General features: G+C 40.0%; 1 long non-coding RNA gene across 1 annotated transcript in view; it reads left to right on the forward strand.

Annotated features, from left to right (window-relative positions):
• The window catches only part of LOC135327814 (uncharacterized), a 109,390-nt gene that overhangs the window by 72,479 nt on the left and 17,052 nt on the right, over window positions 1-19,859 (forward strand). The window contains exon 2 of the long non-coding RNA XR_010388199.1: window positions 17,788-17,860. This is a non-coding gene — a long non-coding RNA (uncharacterized LOC135327814). The remainder of the gene's footprint in view (window positions 1-17,787; window positions 17,861-19,859) is intronic.

Genomic DNA, 19,859 nt, shown 5'->3' on the forward strand with positions numbered 1-19,859 from the left:
GGTGTAGAGACCAGTGTGTGAAAACAAGTTCCCTTTGAACAGGAGGAAAAAATCTTGCTCGGTATTTGCTCGCTCATTTACCTCTTTATCCTCTGTGAACTCACACATTTATCAAGCTTTGAAACCAAGTTATTTTTTGAGATGAGTTGCCTTGTGCCTAAAAAATTAGATAAGATGAGAGAAACACCAAAATTCGAATGAATCAAAAGGAATGACATTTTTCTCCAGCTGAAGGTCAGTGCAGAATGCACTGCCATACACCAAATGCATTGCCATGCTCCCAGAATTGGCTTCTTAATTTCTAGTGTCTCCTTGCAACTCAACCTCCTCCCTTTTGTATCACCCCTTCTATTAGTTTAGTAATATGCTGTCATCCTGATTTTTCTTAATTTTGCTTGTGATATTACTTCTCCTTTTCCTCCTCCTATGGGAACAGATTTCTTCTGCCATATGCCCATTTAAACCTAATTGTAGTATCTGAACATCTTGTGTGCTTAGCCGCAGCCTCCCTTGGGGCTCAATTGAGGCAGAGGATGTATGTGACCTTTAAAGCCATGTCAATGTGAGACTCTCTCAGCACATGGGTCTTTAAAGCCTGGATGTCTATGCTTCATACTAACAAATTTGACCAGCCTGTCTTTTTATGAGGATATCATCATTTTGGGCAAATTCCAGATGACTTATTTTAAATCAGCATGTAGAGCACTCTTAAAATCTCAATTTCCCAGGGATCAAGTTTCAGAAGATTAAAATGAACAAATCAAAGCTGTTATTATTTTATTTATTTATTCCAGCAAATTTATAGTAATAACTGCCTGAACATGACTAATTGGCAATTTGTAAAAGGGACTGCTCTCAGTAGCAATGTTTTAAGAACGTGAATGGTGTAACTTTCCTTATTATGACAAATCTTAACAAGTGTGATAAGGTTGTCACAGGAAACAGTGAAAGTCCCCTAAATTGTTGAGTATTAAAGGTTTTTGTATTTGTAACCCAAATAGTCTTTATTTTGCCACTTTATTGCATACATCAGGAATTTGTGATTGTGCTGTGTAAACAGCGGGCTTATAATAATATTGTCATAATAATGCTATACCATACCTAAATCTCATAAAATGTCTTTGGCTCAATGCAAGCCTTTTCACAGACATCCTTGCTTTAGGTCTTTGTCTCATGCCACAGCAGCATCGCTGAGCTTTTGCCTTCCCAGAGCCCTTCTGTCAGTTCAGCATATGAATTCTCAAGACTTCCATGCTCTACTGATGTGGAAGTCCTTAAATATAAAAACTCAGGTGTGTCTCAATACATATAAAACAAAACATTGCATTATAACACTTATCATTATATTATAAAGGTTGACATGTGAGGGTATTTGGGGTCTTTATTTTACTGACTGAAGAGATTGAGAGAAAACAGTGATTCAACAGCAGTGTGTATATTAAATTGGTTTGTATTCTGAAGTAGAAAAGAATGTCAGAATCTAGTTAAAACTGAAGGTACATTCTGGTAACATGAGTATAACATACCTTACACAGGTATTGAAATTAACCCTATAACAAGTATGTAAGCCAGAAAATTCAGTGCTAAAATGACATCTCAATGAAATCAAAATATTTTAGGTTATGAAAATATGCCATTATGATATTCATCCAAAGAATATTAACTTTGTTCTGTCATGCAAGATATGCAATAGGCTTTTGACTGTAATTAGGCATTTTAATATTCATCTTTCCAGGTTAGCTTGGTTAGTTACATTATAAAAAGTAGTTACATGACAGTTTTGTTATTTTCTACTCCTTCTGTTATCATTAAATGAAAACTCCTTATCTAAAAGCCCTCAGCTTTGAAAGAGTTCTAAATAAAGAATTAGTCCCAAATCTAAATTTTGTTGAGTCAATTGTTTTCTGCCAAGAATATGGTAAAGTAGAAATTAATAGCATTTAAACACAAGACAAAACCAACAGCTGGAGTTGGCAAATATTGTAAGCTGGTTTTATTCCTTTTCTTGTTTTAACTCAGTAATAAGGCATGGGGCAGAGTAGTAGCCTTTGCAGTGCAGATTATGAACAAAATCAAATACTAGGGGACTTGTCACTTATGTTAATTTTTAAATCAGCCATCTCTTCCATGATAATCACTTCTGAAACATTATTACAGCATCTCTCTGTCCAGTGAAGAACTCCGCTGATTTTCCTCTCCGGAAGCAATTATTGTGTGGGATTCTCAAGGAGGGGAGTTTTAGAAATGAGCGCATCTTTTGGGAGAGGTAGCTTCTGTAGACTTGTAATGCGAAAATCAAGTTTACATGTTGGCCATTTGCACTGTTGAGTACTCTTAAAGCCTGAGTTCATGGCAACCCCATCAAACTTAAATAAAAGTAGCAGCAAACGCATGACTCCCCACCCCCATTATTTATTTTGCTCTCCTCCTACAAAATCCTTGAGCTCCATCTTTTTTTGTTCTTTCTTATGCACATTAATTCGTAATGAATAGTGTTTCTTATGTACCTTGGAACAATAAACATCTAAGTCTGTGGTATCACAGAGAACAAATAACTGGCAAGACAAATGGATATTACTTCAAGAAAATACCCAGACACAAACTTACCAAACTGCAATTACAGATGATGTATATCTGCGTGTACGGATGAGTGTATCTTATTATCCATGCAACTTTTGAGTCAAAGGTTAGACCACAGAAAAGCCCCCTCGAGAGAGTGGCTTTCCCTTCGGAGCAGGTTGGCAGAGCCTAGCAGAGATGTTAGGCTAAATGAAAGCTGCTCACATGTGGGCAAGGGTCTGACCATTGAATTCAAGTGACAGTGCAGCTAAGTGACTGAGTCTGCATCATACTGTAGGATGCTTGTGGTATTAATACGGGCTCATAGCTGCATTTTGATTTTGTATGCTGTCTATATGATGGACTGTATTCAAATTTTTTCCTTTGGTGATATTAACATAGTTTTATTTGATGCTTAGATCAACAGTATGCTAACTTTTAAATAATGTTATATTCTCTTATACATATATTTTCTGCAGTAAAGAAGGATGATCTACAAGTTCAAAGGCCAGAGAGAAAGATGGTACCTTGTAGCTTGAATTAATGTAAAAACAAGGAAATAGATTTTTAGAGAAGCAAACAGTATGAGCCTGGCCTGAATTGGACCAGGCCCAATATCCTTCTGAGGGAGAAATAAAGGACTTGAACTTTCTCCCACTGAGAGCAATTGCAAACCTGCAGTTGACTATAATAGCTGTGTGTGATTGCGACATAATAAATTTAAGGTCTGAGATAATCAAGGAGGACTGTATAATCTGCTAATGCTTCTGAAAGATGCTCTGGTAAAATGTTAGGCAGGAAGAGCTCTACACTGGGCTGTTAATAGAAGAAATAAGTATAAGCCACTTTCTGTCTTCTTCTGTTGTGCTCAGATATGGCTGATCCTGTGACTCTGATTTTAATTTGACAGCAATTTATAATGATGAAGTTTCATAAAGAAAATCTGTGGAACCGTAACTGTGAATGCTGCGACTGCGAGGGAGGGGAGAGGAGGAGAGGACAGGGAAGGACTTTTGGAAAGATACCTGTTTAATTTTGTGTATTACATAAGAAGACTAGACTGGCCGGAGTAGCCCAAGTTTGGTGTACCCCAGCTTGGGATCCTGTTTTTGAGAGAGACCAGCAGGAGATGCTTACGGATGGTGCGGGAACAGGGCAGTCATTCAGCGTGCAATCCCCACCTCCCGCAATTTACAGCTCAGAGATTTCCTACGAGTAAAGTACTCCCCAATAAAAAGTTACTACTACCCGTTTACCTGTCTTCCTGAAACTCGCCTTGTTCATAGTGTAGCTATTCAAAAACATTCATCGGGCATTTTGTAACGTAAGGTTCACTGAGTTTAACAGAATTTACATAAGAGCTAAAATGCTTTATGATCTGGGTTAAATTAGATAAAAATATTAGTTCTGATCCAAAAAGTCACAGCTGCCAATAAGTATCTTTCCACTGACTTCACTAGGATTTAGTTCAGAACGTCTATTTCCTCTATTATTTCTCAATCGAAAATAAATGTGACTATGCTATTTTTCTTCCTGTTCCTAAACTGGCTGCCTTACAAAGGTGTTGCTGTTACCTTGCTTTTTTTCTTGCCTCATCTCTTCTGTTTATCATCCCCACTTGCATCCTAGCAAAATTTTTGATTTCAGGTTTTAGAAAGGAGACACTTTTTTGTCTTCTGTTTTGAATCCTGTAAAATAATAGTGGTAACAGATTCTAGAACTTTGTCAGTATTTTGTATGAGGGGGCACAAAGACATAGTTTTTCTGCCATGGAAAGCATGTGAAGTATTATATATATGGCAGAATTATCTACCAGCAATAGGAGAATCTTCTGAAGAAAAAAGCCAGAAGTCATTTTAGCAGAGAAATAGGCAGTATTTTTTGCTAAATGGAATTTGTTCAGAAGTCAAGAGTATAACAAGTTTCACTGATGATGGTTAAACTTGTGGGGGGGATAGGTAATGTTTTATAAATTATATAGATTGATATGTAATTTCATGCGCAGTTTGACCAGTGATAGGAGTTTTGCTGTCTTTGTTTTCCTCTTTTCAATTTTGCAGCCTGTGTGTTTCAATTCGCGTGATTTGTGAACATGAATATACATGTCGAGACTCTGGTAAGCAGCTGATGGGTAAGAAAAAGAAAAATGCTTTAGTTTGTTCCAAATAAAGACATTGATGTCCTAAGTTAACTCCGAACTAATGTGCTTTAAGTATCAAAGCTAAAACACACGTGAGGTTGTATGTGCAAGTACTGCTGTGGATGTAATTAGTGTAAATGGGATTTAAGCTATCATATTTCATACAGGCAAGTTCTGTAACCACCTGGCTAGCATGTATATGCTAATCCTTTTCTCCTAATAAGAAGTAGGTTTTACACTGAAATTGAAATGAAAAAAATATAAAATCATATATATAGGGGTGTGTGTGTGTATGTGTGTATATATATATATATATGTATAAAAATAAATCTGCATGCATAAAACCAGATTTTGGTGTTTTGGAAATCAGTTTTTGAATGCTTATTTCTCAATAAATTTGCTGAAAAAAACGTGCTGGATTTATACACTTACTCAGTATATGCATTTGTATGAATCAGGATTTTATTCGCAGACAGAGAGGCTCCAGTGCTTAAGGAAACTACTGACAGCTGAATGTCAAAACCAGTTTCTGGTTAAATGTTATTCTTGGTTGTCTTCAGGAACACGGAGTTTCCAGCCAATATTTTTTTCTACAGTTTTCCTGGTTTGTGCATCATGTTTTCCTTATCCTTCCCTAGACACAGCAAAAATGGGGTCCATTTTATAAGCACAGTAGTCAGCAGATCCTAGAAACGTGAATATTTGTTTTAAGAAGGAAAATATTGCAAGGGAATGATTAAAAATTCCACTTTCAGAAATTAATAACACTTCTATTAGTAACTACAACCTTGAGTTTTTATTGCCCATGGTGTTATAACTAAGCTAAAACTCAGAAACACAGCTAGAGTGTTATTTCTTTGGCGTATTGCTTTGGACCTTTGGGGTATGATATAAGACACAGAGCATTCAGTGCGCTCCAGCAGATTGCTGCTTACTGAATAACCAGGGGAAATAGCTGTAGAATGGAGTCAAGAGGAGCGATGGTCAGAAAAAATTCTGACTAAACAGTTTTTCATTGGCAAATGTCAGATTGCTGTAACCCGAAATTTTCATTGGAATGCATTAACTGTGACAACGCTTGCAAAGAGTTTCTGGTCAAAATGCTCCACCTTCCCCATACTGACCAAGATCCCAGTGGTTGGAGGTAGGGCAAGAAGTTTAGTTCCCAGAAGTACTGGCCGTTTTGTCATGGGTCTCGCAATTTCCCAAATAGAAGCTGTTCTTGTTTGTAAAAATAAACATATCTTGAATCGGGGACAAAAAGACTGACTCCATACCAAAAAGAACTTCATGGGATGTGGAAGATTATGGCTGAGATTCCCGCTCCAATTAATATGTGGTTATTTACACAAAATAAAACTCTTCCAACAAGGAGACTGAACCAGTGACTCAGGCACTCAAATGAGAGGCAGAAGATTAGGGTTTAAGACCCAAACCTGAACCTAAGCCTCTCCTACATATCCTCTAACTACTGGGTTATGGTCGTTCTTACGGTGCACTGCCCTTTTTTTACTTTTGTAAGAAAATTATTAGAAGAATATGACTGTGGTGGTCAGAAATCATTGCGAGCCAGAAGCCTGCGTTGCTTAGTGCCCGGTTTCTAATGTAACAGCATTGTGTGACACAAGCCTCTGCACAGCACAGCTACTCTCATAGAGGCACAGCTCTCCATATCTTTTTTCCCATATTTTCCCAGACATGATAATACTAAGGGATCGAAATCACCAGTACTAGAATACAGCAATAAACCGAGCAACAACAAAAACCTCTTGTAATTTATTCACTAAATTACTGAATAATATTCAGTTCACACTGAGATCGCCTGTGCTGTTGTATGGCCTTGGGGGGCTCTGTGGGTCACCAGCACCCCATTGCTGGAAGACCACTCAACTTGCGGATCTGCCCTACACAGAGCTCAGTTGTTTCCACCTCTAGAGATTGTTGCTTGTCTGAGATCTGCAGCAGGGCGCATTAGGACTTTGAGACATGTTGCCTGCCTGCCAGTGTAGGACTTTTTAGCCAGAGGTGAGCCAAATGAGCGCCATATGCAACACACAGGAGCGGCAGATGCCCAAAAACCACGTTCGTGGCGATCAGAACAGAAACTGGGGATGAAGAAGGCAAATGACTGTGCTAGCAAATGAGAATTACTCTCTTTCCACTTCTTGACATCTTCTTGCAGGCCCGAGATGTTGCCTTTGGTAAGTCAGAGTTTGTAACTCTCAATACCTTCCTGGGCGCATGTGCATATTTTGCTTTTGCAAGACCAGCCCATTCCAGCTTCTAGGAACCAGTTACTGGGAGAGATGGTTACAGCGGTGCTGAGCCAACCTCGTGGTGAGACCCATGGCCAGAGAGTGGGTCACGGGGGTTGTGGGTTCCCCCTTGCCAGCCAGTGATGATGCAGGTATGTGCTGCTCACGCCTCCGGAGAGGCCCCAAGCCTGCAGGTTACAGGCGCCCAGTGTGAGAATAGGACATGCTTTGCCTCTCCTCAGCGTGGGGGGAATTTGGAGGCTCACATGTCCATGCTGCTCCACATAAGGCTTGTAAGTCCTTTGTGTGGCTGGGTCCAAGCGCTGCCTATCGATATATTACCTGGAGTGAAGCTGTGTGCAGCTTGCCTTCCTTCGCTCTGGGGAGGGAGTCTTTTAAGTACCCCTTAACTCAGTCCTAGAGGCTTGGGGTTTTTTTTGTTCCGAGCATTTGCCATCTGAATGGTAAGTGAGCAGCACTGGGCAGTGTGACCCTCTGTTCAGAGGCAGAGCAGCCGAGTCTGGCTTGTGTGGGAGCTGCCGTCAGTTTGGCTTCTGATGCCGAATGGGAATGTTCTTGAATTCCTAATACTGATATCACAGCACCATCAGTTCCTGCCCTGAAAAAGAACCTATTGAAAGGACCCGTGAAAGGATCTCCTTGCAGTGGTTTTATCATACCTATCTGCTGGAGGAAGAGTTTACCCCAGGGGTGTTTCCCCAACGTGCAGTACGCCAAGAAGCCTGTAATTGGCAGAGGCTGGCCGTGAACTCGGTGCTCGTCCGGCAAAACCTTTGCGCAGTGGACATGAAAGTCAACAGAGCAATCCTGGCTTGCTACAGCTGGGGGGGCTGGTCCAGCATCTGTACAGCTTTTCACCCTGGGGCTAGTGTGGGCAGGATGACGCCCCAAGAAAGGAATTACAACTGGAAGTTAGTTCTTCTATTTGGCCGGGGGGGGGGTGGTGAGATGGGGAGGGGGCAGAGACTGTTTGCATTTCATTAGCATTAAGTTTGCCATTTCCAAGGATTGGGAAGAAAAATCTCTTCCCTCTTTGCTAGAATATAGAGTGGTGTTTACTTTCTCATTTTGAAATTTTCCCATCTTGTGTAACAGCTGTGCTAGGGCAGGACTCGCTCTCTACTGAACTGCTGCTTTTTTCCTTTGGCCTTTGTTAAAATTTCTGATAAATAACAGACTGTCTACAGCTGTTCAAATGATGTTGCTTTTTCTAAGTGTCACCTCGGTGTTCATTCCCACCAATGTGGGCTTTGCTTTAGAAGGTAAATAAGGGACAAATGGGGCTTGCTGTTGAGTAAAATTGAACATGTGGGCAGTGGGAAAAGAATCTGAGATGTGAATTGTCCAAGTCTACAGAAGCCATCCACCTCTTACTGTGATGGAGACACTGTGGCATCTTGGCAGCATTTCTGTGTGCAATTTTCTTTAAATAACTGGTGGTTTTTTTGTTTGCTGCAGTTGGTGCTATTTCTCCAAATTTTCTCATTTGAAGGTAATCTGCCTCTAAGAAGCGATTAGCATGATTTGAGCATAGTAGTGTTCACTGGACTTTGAATTTTTGCAGTGGCATTAGCTATCCTAGTACTACTGGGCTGACCACTGTAATAAATAGAAAGAATGTAATATATCTGAATTACTAGTACGCTAATTTATTGTAAAAAGGTAACTTTTCATTATTTATACTACTCTATGGTTTTTTTTTTTTTAGAGGAATTCTCTAAAAACTTTATAAAGTTAGAGTTCTGGTATAAAAGGAATTTATGACCAAAACCTGAAGATTTTCCGTTTCACACACTATATCTCTTCCTTCCATGGCAACAGTTGTTCTGTCCATTTTCTGCTCTTAATTTGTGAATACAGATCCCTCTAAGAAGGAGAAAAGCTGAAGGGCAGAATTTAGTCAGAATTTGAAAAATGGATGAAATAATTTTGAGGAAACAGTATGAATGCAAAGTTTTAGTCTTTGCTTGAAATTAGAAACTGAACTTCTATAGTAATTTTTGAGTGAGGTTAATACTCAGATCAGTTTGATTTATTTCCTATTGCAAATTGCTTATAAAGACAAAAAAATATATATAAATCCGAAGAGAGAAAGAAAAGAGAATGAACGGAAGTAGCTCAACTCTGTCCATTCCACAGCTGAGGACACAAAGTAATAATTGTTGCTTAGCTAAATTATCACACAAAAGAACAGCAAGTCATTCATTTCCACACGAAAAAGCACAGAAATAGGGTTTCTCTAAGACTAATTGGAAGGTTTAAGATGAGAATATCAGTGTTAAGGTTTCTCCTTAAAGGTGTCAGATCAACTTGGGCTGAAACCTGTACTTTCGCACCAGTACAGCTGGTGCAGACCCATTACAATTGTATAAATGGGGAATTGGCCCCATGCTTTAAACAACTTTTTCACAGATATTGTAGGCCAGATCCTCAGTTGCTCTAGCGCTTCTAAAACTCTCTCAAGGCTGTTGAAGTTGCCAAAATATACATTGTATATAAGCCAAAAGTTTTAATGCCATTATAGCACTGGGATCCAACTGGGCTGACCTGCAGCTTCTCCTTGGCATCTTCTGGGAACAAACTGGTGTTTCATTGTACTGGCTCAGTGAAGAGAAAACTCCTCATGGTAATAGGAAACTTCTGCTCTCCTACTGAAAATTATTGATCCAGTAGCCCCAGAATTCCCTGGCTGACTCTTTAAAATACAGGACACTGGCTGAATGGAGCGCTGCAAGGCAGATGGATAGCATTCTGTTGGAAGATAGAAAATTCTGGTTCTTTCGGAAAGACGCTGGATTTGTCAGTTACAGGGAAATCTCAGAAGGGAACTTGAGAATTTGGGGAGCGTGTGCTCCAGGTTTGCTCAACATTTTAAGGCAAGTGTAAATCACTTCTGAGTAAGCTGTGGCAAACAAAATGTTCGTAATTGCAAACTGCTAGCCAATCTTTACACTAGTTTTGCCTGAGCACCACTTAAATTACTACAGCATATTTTATAGACCAAAAAAGTGTGACTAAATAATACCTGCAGCATCAGTAAACTCAGGTGGGAATAAGGAGTTAGATTAAGTCATATTAACTCTTTATGTGTTTTTATTGTGAGAGTAATTGAGTACAATCACTATTTCTTGGATAATAGGAAATAAATCAGGGCCTCTGTCAAAATCTTAGTGATTGGCCACCCCTGGTGCTCTTCACCAGCTCAGCAGAGAGGCCAGGGACCGAATGGCAGTAGGGATTAGACTATGTTCTGGTTTCCTGAGATGGCTCTTTCTCATGAGGGCTATGGACAAAACTGGGGCTAATTGTGGAAATGCACGTTCTGCCGGAGCACAACTGCCTTTGTTCTGTGGATGTGTGAAGACCTACGGGCCACTTTTCAGTTGCAAGTGTTTTAATGGTGATAAACAACGGATTTTATCAGATTCTGAAGTGGCATCAAAAATACACATGCAAATTGTTGATCTTGGTTGATCTCAGGACTTATTTTTCCTGTGACAGCTGGGGCCATCTTAGAAGAAAGCAATGATAACAATGATAAAAGCATTTTTGTAGAGCTTTGTAGTTGGTGAGAGAGGATGTTCAGTTTACCCCAGATAGTAGCCATAACGTGTAAACAGCAAGCCTTGTACATGCTTCTTTCTGAAGTGTGGTTCGGTGAGGCTGACCACTAGTTGCTGCTAATAGAAGTGGGACAGCCACACTCAGAGCGTTGGGCAGATACACATCTAGGTCTCCGCCGCTGGGAGCCAAAAAATGTGGGCAGCAGCTCATTGCATGTATCTTTATCACTGCTGTTTCGTGTTTGCAACTGTTTTACTGCGGCCCTCCATCTGCTAGAAACAGTATTTGTCATTCAATATTTAAAAGTCTTTGAAAATGGTCTTTCACAAGAGAAATAAACTAGGATTCCTAACTTTGTTCTAGCAGAAAGGAACTTACAGAGTTGGAAGATTTTCTAGGTGCATGTGCCGGGGGGAGGGCGGGGTCACTTGAGCATTAGCTTTTCGAGCTGGCACAGTGACCATGTTCAGTCTCGATAGCTTGCACGCTGGCTTGAAAGCAGAAATGCATCCATGAATACCAACACAGGTAGGAATCAGGCAGGGCTTTTTTGTGTCACAGCTAGTGTGAGATTTCATCTTAGAATAGCCGGTGAGAATTTTAAATGCAGAGATATTAGTCTGTATCATGATTATGGTATGTTTCACTTTCATTGCCATGTTTTCTGTTATGAAAGCTTGCATTTATATACCTACAAATGCCAAAGCATTTTAATATTCATTCCTGATGTGTACCCCCTGGGTATAAATATTGTATCTAGAGACTGTTTTTTTTAAACAAATAATGGCGTTTTCCTAATAGGAACAATAGATAGAAAAGATCTACTAGAGCATATAGTCCTCTCCTTTTCCAGCAAAGGGTTCTCGCTTTTGCAGTTGAATCGTAATGTCTGCTTGTGCGTTCAATTCAAAAGCCCCAAGCAGGATTTCTGCAGCCAGATTTAGTACTGAGGGGTTCCTAACTACCATTCCTTTTTTATTTGAATTGTCCTTTTAAGCCATCTTTTAAGAATCCTGATTTAAAAAAAAAAAAGAAACAGCACCCTCTCTGCCAACCCTTTACTACACTGATATTTGTGGAAGAAAAGCTGCAAAAACACTTTATGCAGAGCATATGAAAGGTAAATGATTTTATTTTTTAACCATAATATTTTTACTTTCCTGAAATGTATCTTTTATCTTGGAGGCTCTGTACAAGAAATGGAAATCTGTAATCCTTCCGCTAGCCTTATCTGCAATTGCTTCTAAATTGTCTGCATTTACAGATGTCTCAGTTATAGAACATTGGAATTGTCTATTGGAATGACAGGGTCCATAAAAATACATGAGCACCTGAATATTTTGCCTTTTGTCATATCCTAACACTTTCTCACCTGTCTAGTTTTCCATGCAGGGAATATTCCCGTGAACTTCCCGAGTCCTTCTGCTCTCTGTTTCGCACACAGAATCGATTTTCCTTACCTCTTTGCCTTTCAGTAGCAAGCAGAATGTGCTAAAAATGTCCATGCGTTTGTGTGTGTGTGTGCGTGCGTGTGTCTGTGTGGCATCCGGTGTTTACACGTTCAGTGGACATTTCACTCTCAGCCTTTTCCATCTCTGATGCGTTATGTGGTCAGCTGTGGCTCTGCAAACCTGGCCAGCGCGCTGTGGGAAGGCATGAATAGCCCTTGTTGTGCTAGCACACCTGTGTTCGGCTCACAGCTGTTTGGTTCACAACAGGGTTGCTGTTAGCAGTTATGAAACGTTTTCACACCACCCACCCACTATCCACTGCTTTATAACATTTGCTGGCACTTCTGTCCAGTTTGATTTTTTTTTTTTTTAATTTAAAGGACACCGGGATACTTTATGTATATGAATAATAAGCCAACTTGGCACAACACCTTATTAAAAATATTCCGTCTCTCATGTGTCAAAGATTACTCTTTTTTCTGTCTGTGATAAGTCTGAAACCATAAGGAAAAAATATTTCTGTATATTTTACACTGTGTTTCTTTTTCTAGTTTTTGGATAGTTTTGTGCTGGCCAGAATCTAAACAGACCAGAACATTACTTTCGGTTATTCCACCTATTGCTGGAGACACAGAGTCACCCATTTGTTCTGTTTTTGCATCTTTATGTCCTGATAGCAAGCTCAAGACATAGAGCAATAAAATGTTGCCCATATAGCTAACTTTTTAAACCAACACAACTGGTTGGATGGATAACTCAGCTTCTGAAAGGGAGATGGTTAAAAGCTCACTTTTCCCATAGTCTAGAGGTTGTCAAATCTCTAAATTGGAAAACAGAGATAAAAGAAAAAACAAAATACAAAATGAAGTGGCAAAGTGAAGCAGGTGCTCCATAAGGAGGGGAAAAAAGACAAATTAACTTAATGTAAAAACTGCTTCATTTCTATAGGAGAATGCTATTTAAATTCATAGACTAGGAAGACAGCTGAACTCTTCTGTGTAGTTTTATCAGCTGTGTTTTGTATCTCTCCATGACACAGTATGTGGCTCTTTTCTGAAAGCAGGACAATGTGTTTTGACAGCCCTTGGCAGTGAGAGCAACAGTGAGAAAAGCAAACCAAAGTGATTCAAATTAACACGAGCTGGCTGTTGCAAAGCTGGACCATCCAAAGCATTTCCCATGAATAGAGAACCTTGAATATTGTGAGATGCAGTATAGCCAACTGGGTTAGAAACAGCGAAGAAGGGAGGCTGCTAACGCTGCTCGCCGTTCCACCATCTACAGAAAGCGCTGTGTCCTTTCAATAGACCGCAGTGGCTGTTAACTGTAGGCCTGTTTGACAAGGTGAACACATCCTATACTGATCGCCCTTTAGGACCTGTGGGGAAAACTGCATCAAGCAGAAAAGCAAAGCTCAATTAAAATTGCTGTAGGTAACCTTGACCATTTCCATAAGGGACAGTTCGCATGGGAATTTGTTGCTTTTATAGATCATACATGGGTATCTGTCTGTTTTCTCATTATATGACTGATGATGGCTTTTAATTTTTAAGCATTTTATTGCTGATCAGAAAGAAAAAGATTAGAAAAATTTAATATATATTATTTGATTTTTTAAAGTGTTTCTAATTCAAAGAAGAGACAAAACCTCTTTGGTGCCTAGTAAGCACACCTTAAAATTAAGGGTTCTCTGCTATTTCTACAGCAGTCCCAAGAAAGGCCAGTCCTGCTCCCCTTACTCACAGATTACTGTTAAGAAGAATTCAAAGTGGTCTAGAAAAGAAAAGCTGTAGAACATAAGCCAAAGCTGAAAATCTGTTTTCTTTTGTTCTCTGACTCCACTTCCTCATCTGGTTGTAGATGACGATCATTCCTTTCATATTCCTCTGCTGCTGGGCAGACCATACTGTTTTCTGATATGTACAGTGCTATGATCCATCTCTCTGTTTTGTGTGTCACTAAATTATTTTCTTCCGCTTTCCAACTTCCTAAGCATCTTCCTTTTTAAGATCTTTCATTCTGCTTCTCTTCCGAGTGTCTTCCCCCATCTCATCACCAAATAAATCTTCCCTCAGATAATTCAAAATATCTTTTGTTTCCTTCTCCTTCCCACACCTGCCCACATTTGACTTTTTCTTCTCCTACACCCAGAGCCTTCCCACTCGCATTCCCAGCTGCAAGGCCTCCTCTTCTCCTGTAATAAAACCTACTTTTTTGTTATGGTGGTCTCCTCTCTCTTTCTTTTCCCCCTCTTTCCTGGTATGTTTCTTCACCTTTCGTGAAGCAGTGAAGGAGGAGGAAGGGAGACCCCCCCCTAATATGTAGAGAACATCTACCCTAGCCACACAATATGCTGTTGGTGGAGGACTGGCGAGCAGGATTATGGACCAGGTCATAGCTGTGGGGACTGCTCATTGACATGGGCCAAGCTGCTGCATTCATGTAGAAGGCAGATAACCTTCCTATTGGTATTTCAGCCCCTCATGATCTGTGATAGATTTTACCTGCCCTGTGCCCAGTGAAGCAGGGAATTGTAGATGCAAAAAATTAAGCGATTCGCCCAAGGTCATAATGAAAGTTAATGGGTGAATGAAGCCCAAACCTCCTGGATCCTAATCTGGTGCTCTAGCTATGGAGGCTGTAATAGCAGTAGTGAGGAGGGTGGAAAGTCCAGGCGATGCTTTGCATTCCTTACTTATGGCCAAATATGACACAAATAGAGCCACCCTGTACTCAGCTAGGAGAGGCGGGAGAGGGGGACATAATTCATGCTATTCAGATTCTGCTATTTAGCATTTGCCGATCCCTAATGGGATATTTGCAAAGTATAATATTTTCTAACAGCTGTAAGGACAAGAGAGTCTAAAATTTCTCCCTATACATAATATCCGTGAAATTGCATTGAATATTGTAATGATGTGTTACGCTGCCATTAGCTGCCGCTGAATACCTAATTTGGAAGGTTAATGAAATTGACAAATGTGTGTACTATACGCATATTGTCAGTGCGAGTTAATGGCAACGCTCACATTTTTATTTGTAAAATTATATAAAACCGAAAGTGACAATTATTGTAACTTCATCTTTTCTGGAATACAGCAGAGTGTGCAGTTTGTTTAAATAGGGTTGTATGTGTTTTAAATTTGTATACCATCATATGAAGTCCTTTGCTCATCATGTGATTATATACTTAATTTTTATATGAATGAATGCATGTATTGTGGTCTTTTATAGCATATTGGGCCAATTTTTTGGTTTTTGTGTGTAATCCAGAGCAAAAGATCATAAGTCCTTGTCTTTCTGTTGGCTCAACAGTGTTTGATTACAAAACTGGTGCCAGTTAATTCAAAGAGACATCAGACATTTAAAATGCATTTCCTCAGGCAAGGAAAGTATGCTAGCGTACACTGGAAGAGTACACTCTTGTGTTTTCTGTTAATGATTGAGCTCTCTAAGAGGTCACTTGCAGCTGTTACAGCTTTCAGATATGAATTTTATAAGATCCTCGAAGTTAGGCTCCTAAATATTTCTGTGGCTCTGGCAAGTACTTCTTCAGATCAAGGTCACATTTTTAGATCTGAAGATTCTGACTTCAGACCTTCTTTTGGTCTAAAGCTGTTTGATTAAATAGAACTTCACACAGTGAACGATCCTCCCCGGTCCTGGGGATCTCAGATTCATGTACTGTAAAACAAGGAGAGCCATTTTGATAACTCTCTGTGACATACTACATACTGTAACATGGATAATGTATGGATGTAATGTATGGATGCCTCATCCAAGCCTTGTGAGCTGGAAGAGCGAGGATGGGTGGAGGGAGAGCTACCTTGCCCACTTCCTCTGTTTTTTGATTTTTGGGTGTCTCTTTAACAGTTTGTGGAGTTTCTTCTGAAGGAGCAGGTGTCACAGAGAAGGGCTGCTGCCCTAAGGAGACCTTATGTGTCACTTCCAAGAACAAAGCAGTGTTTCAAACCCACCGCTATATTCAGCCCATGAGTCATGAATCTTTAGATCAATAACCAAAATGTTTTTATATGTGGGGGCAGCCCCAAATAGAGTGAATCAGCGTCGGCAGTTCCGCATTCAGCACAGTTCTGTGAAGTATCTGGTTTCAGATGACTGATCACAAGAGTGGGACAGGGTGATCTAAGCAGAATAAGGAGCTGTTTGTGGGTATAACTGAGTGGAGTTTTCTTTTTGATATTCAGCGCACCTGCTCCTCATTCAGCTTCATGCAGAAGCTATGCTCTTGGGATGTCCCAGATGTGGCGCGCAAGCTCGCAGCAGGTATGGCAGTCTGTGGCATTTATTAGGGGTCACTCAGAGAGAGTGAGGCTTAAGACATTCTTAGTTTTAGATTCGCTTGGGGCTTAATTGTTTGCTTTTTATTATGCAAGATTAATAAATACATGGCAGAAGTTAGTGGAAGAATACCTCTATTCAGATCATTTGTCATGGAGGCCACAGATTCCAATGGTCTGAAACACTAAAGAATAATCAAATGTTTGTCCCTCTCACATTTTATAATAGGGACTTTTTTTTTGCTCTTGCTCCACTCCCAGTGGATGTGTTACATCAAAGTCATAGCAACCCTCTGGGAGAAACTGGGGTCAGTCAGTCACTCCACTGTCATTGTTAGCTCTCATGGTGGCTGGTCTCAGTCAAGGGCCTATAGCCCAAAGGCTCCAATCCCACTTAAATGTTTGCATTAGTTGTGATTGTCAATGTATACATTTATTTGAAATGGTAAGTTTAGTGCCTTAGAAAACTTCACACTGTGATTCGTCTTCATAAGTGGAAGTGTTTTACTCCTCTGTGAATTAATGATTTACTGCTAACTCAGTGAAGTACAAGAGATGTCTGCACCTGGCCCATTGAAGGGACATTTGCATTTGAAGAAGTTAGGCCAGTTAATAGTGCAGGGAAAGGACACTGAAACTGCCTCCTGAGTGGAGGAGGGGAAATGAATTTGAATGAACCTTGAAGCAAACCTTCAAACAGGAGTATGGGGTTACAAGTTCTTCCCCAGCTGCAGGTTCCCTCCCATGCATATGTACCTGGGATGAAGAGTGAACACTAGCTCTGAAACCTTGGCCATGCAGATTAGATGGGCATCTATTGCTTGGCAGCTAGATATAAGATGGGGCAGGGGGAAAGAGAGAGAGAGAGCACTGGGCCTTTTGGATTTGATTTTGGCGCAAATTTTCTTCTCTTTTTGCCAGATGTGTGTTATAAACCTCTGCAACTGCTTTGCTTATTTTGGATTGAGTAAATAAATGTTTTTCTTTGCTTTTGCCTTAACTTGGCTGGAGCTCAAGATAGTTTCAGGTTACTGGCTAACCTACCCTGACAACTGGTATATAGGCACCTACAGCAACATGTAGGTACCCCTCACACTGCTCCCTGATATCCAATGATCAACAGAGTGTGCTGCTTCTGCATGGGACAGTATGGGAGCTGGTAAAATAGGGAGTCTATGCTGAAGTACAGTTTTTGGTGGACCAGGCAAGGCAGAAAGAGTCTTGGGCATACAGATGGGGACTGAGGAGCATGTTGATCCTCCAGGTTCTGGTTCCTCTCCAAGGCTCTTGGAGAGCATGTAAAAAAAAATACTGTGTTTTAACTTTTCTTTGGGAGCTCTGGCTCTTGTATGTTGAAAGATATAATATGATATGATATGATATGATATGATATGATATGATATAATATAATTCTGCTTGACCTGGATTAAAATGCTGAGAGAAATGCTGTGCATATTTGAAAGCAGAAATCTAATCATAATAATGATTTCTTTTAGGAAGCTTGTTCCCATCTTGAGGGTAATTGGTGTGAAGTCCTACCTCCTCAAAGAACACCAACTTTTTCAGCAGGTAAGATGCCACTCCACGCAGGAACCCTCTCTAGTAGAATGCTCCCTTGCTTTTAACAACAAAACATTGTGCTGCAGTAGACATTGGGCAGTTGAATGAAACTGAATAACATGAACAGAAAGCTCTCCTGGTATCTAGGGAACATGACAAAAGTCCCAGCTACGAAGTAAGTGTGGATAATTATTGCTTCATTATAATTTGTTTCGGCATCCAGTGAAAAAATTTGTACTGACTTCGAGAAACACTGAACTGAGCTCAGAGAGAAATAAAATAAAACCCTGGTCATTTAGCCAGTAGAATTTGGAGAATGAAGGTTTAATTTATTTTCTTGTGAAAAACACCAGGTATAAAATACAGAGAATCATATTATACCTTCTCTTTTCCCAGCTTAAGACACACAAATATGAATGTTTAATACCTGAGGCATAAGAAATGTTGCAGAAGAGGCAAAAACTAGAGTTCTCAGTCCTGAGAAGGATGATTACTCTGTTGCTTTTTGAATATATTTGTTTCAGCTGTGAGATCTTCAGCATCTTTTCCTAAAATGTCTATATTAAGCGTAAAAAAAGAAGCGAAGCCATTTCTTTGTATTCTTTTAGTGCAAGCCTTAGCTCTGCCTATGCATCTGTTTCTTAAGTGAGAAGAAAAAGAAACATCCTTGGAACTCAGGAATGAAGAATCCTGATAAAAAGCCGTGGTTTTACCTTTGACTTGCTAACCTTCGATTTTAGATACAAAGAAAGGTAGCACCTGTCACCAGAATAGTTTAACTGAATCAAGGTGATAGAGGCAAAATAACACTGCTTTTGATGTGCATTTGTGACATTGTACATTCTAGGCACAAATTAAAATACTGACTCTACCTCAGGTCAGTGGAAAAATATCTCACTGAGTTCAAGCTATCCAGATTTCTCTGCTAATCTTTAGTTTTCATAACTGATAAACTAGCACTCGGGATACTTAGCTTTGTTTAGACTCTGACAATATGGAAGTTTTCATGCCTTCAGCCATTTCTGACTTTCTTTTCATCCTTTAAAACAACTGTATGTTGAACATGCCACCTGCTTTTTAAAATTCCCTTGATTTCTTCCTGACTAGGTTTGACATAGTCTCCTGTATTCAGCCAGTGGAAATCTCCACTTTTAGTGTGTCTCCACTGTCTGCTCCAAAATGGTCTGGACTATGTAGAAACAACTCTCCATAACCACAGTCAGGTTTTAGCAGTGTCTTTTGAGATCCATTTGTCATCTTTGTTGCACCAGCAGAAAATCATCTTTCTGGATCATATTCAAGGTATTCATGTGCCACGGAGATCAGGAGTAGCATTACCAGGGAGGTAGAGTGGGCTGTCAGCTTTACACTGACATACCCTGATGAGGTGCAAGTCCTTGTCATAGGATAGTATGTCACATCCTATGCTGGCAGCCAGCATATAAATGCTGGAAATAGAAAACTATGTCTGTCCCCGTCTTTTCCTTTTCTCTGTGTGCTTTGTGGTTCTAGCTTGCTGTGCCAGCCTGTGCTGGACTTTTAGTTTGTTATTGTTTCCAAGAGAAATATTGCTGTCTGTGGTGGTAGTTGCCCTGGTAGGAGCAGGTTTTGGCTGGCAGCTCTGTGGGATACAGGCAGCATGAGGGATACGTGCATGTGGGATATTCAGCACCTAGCATCGTAGGATTCCTCTTTTTATTTGGTGAGAGTGCTTGGGTGAGTGAGGCTTACCTGTGGGAGTTGCAAAGTATGTTGCTAAGCCTATTTTTGGTTTTTCTTTTTAAAATCTTCTGAGCCTGTTGCCAAACACACAGGGTTTGTTTTCAGACTCTAACTTCTCAGGTAAAGCTGTCATGTTTATTCTGACTCACTACATCAACACACAAATATGAGACTTTTGTTTATATTTGTTGCTTTTTGTGTATCTTTAAATAGCCTAGAAATATATTTTTCAAGGCTTTATTCATTTCCCAGGTATGAAAAAATGAGGAAAAAAAGACATCAATGT

Source organism: Dromaius novaehollandiae, chromosome 3, assembly GCF_036370855.1.
Source record: "Dromaius novaehollandiae isolate bDroNov1 chromosome 3, bDroNov1.hap1, whole genome shotgun sequence".
In the NCBI taxonomy this organism is placed as follows: Eukaryota; Metazoa; Chordata; class Aves; order Casuariiformes; family Dromaiidae; genus Dromaius; species Dromaius novaehollandiae.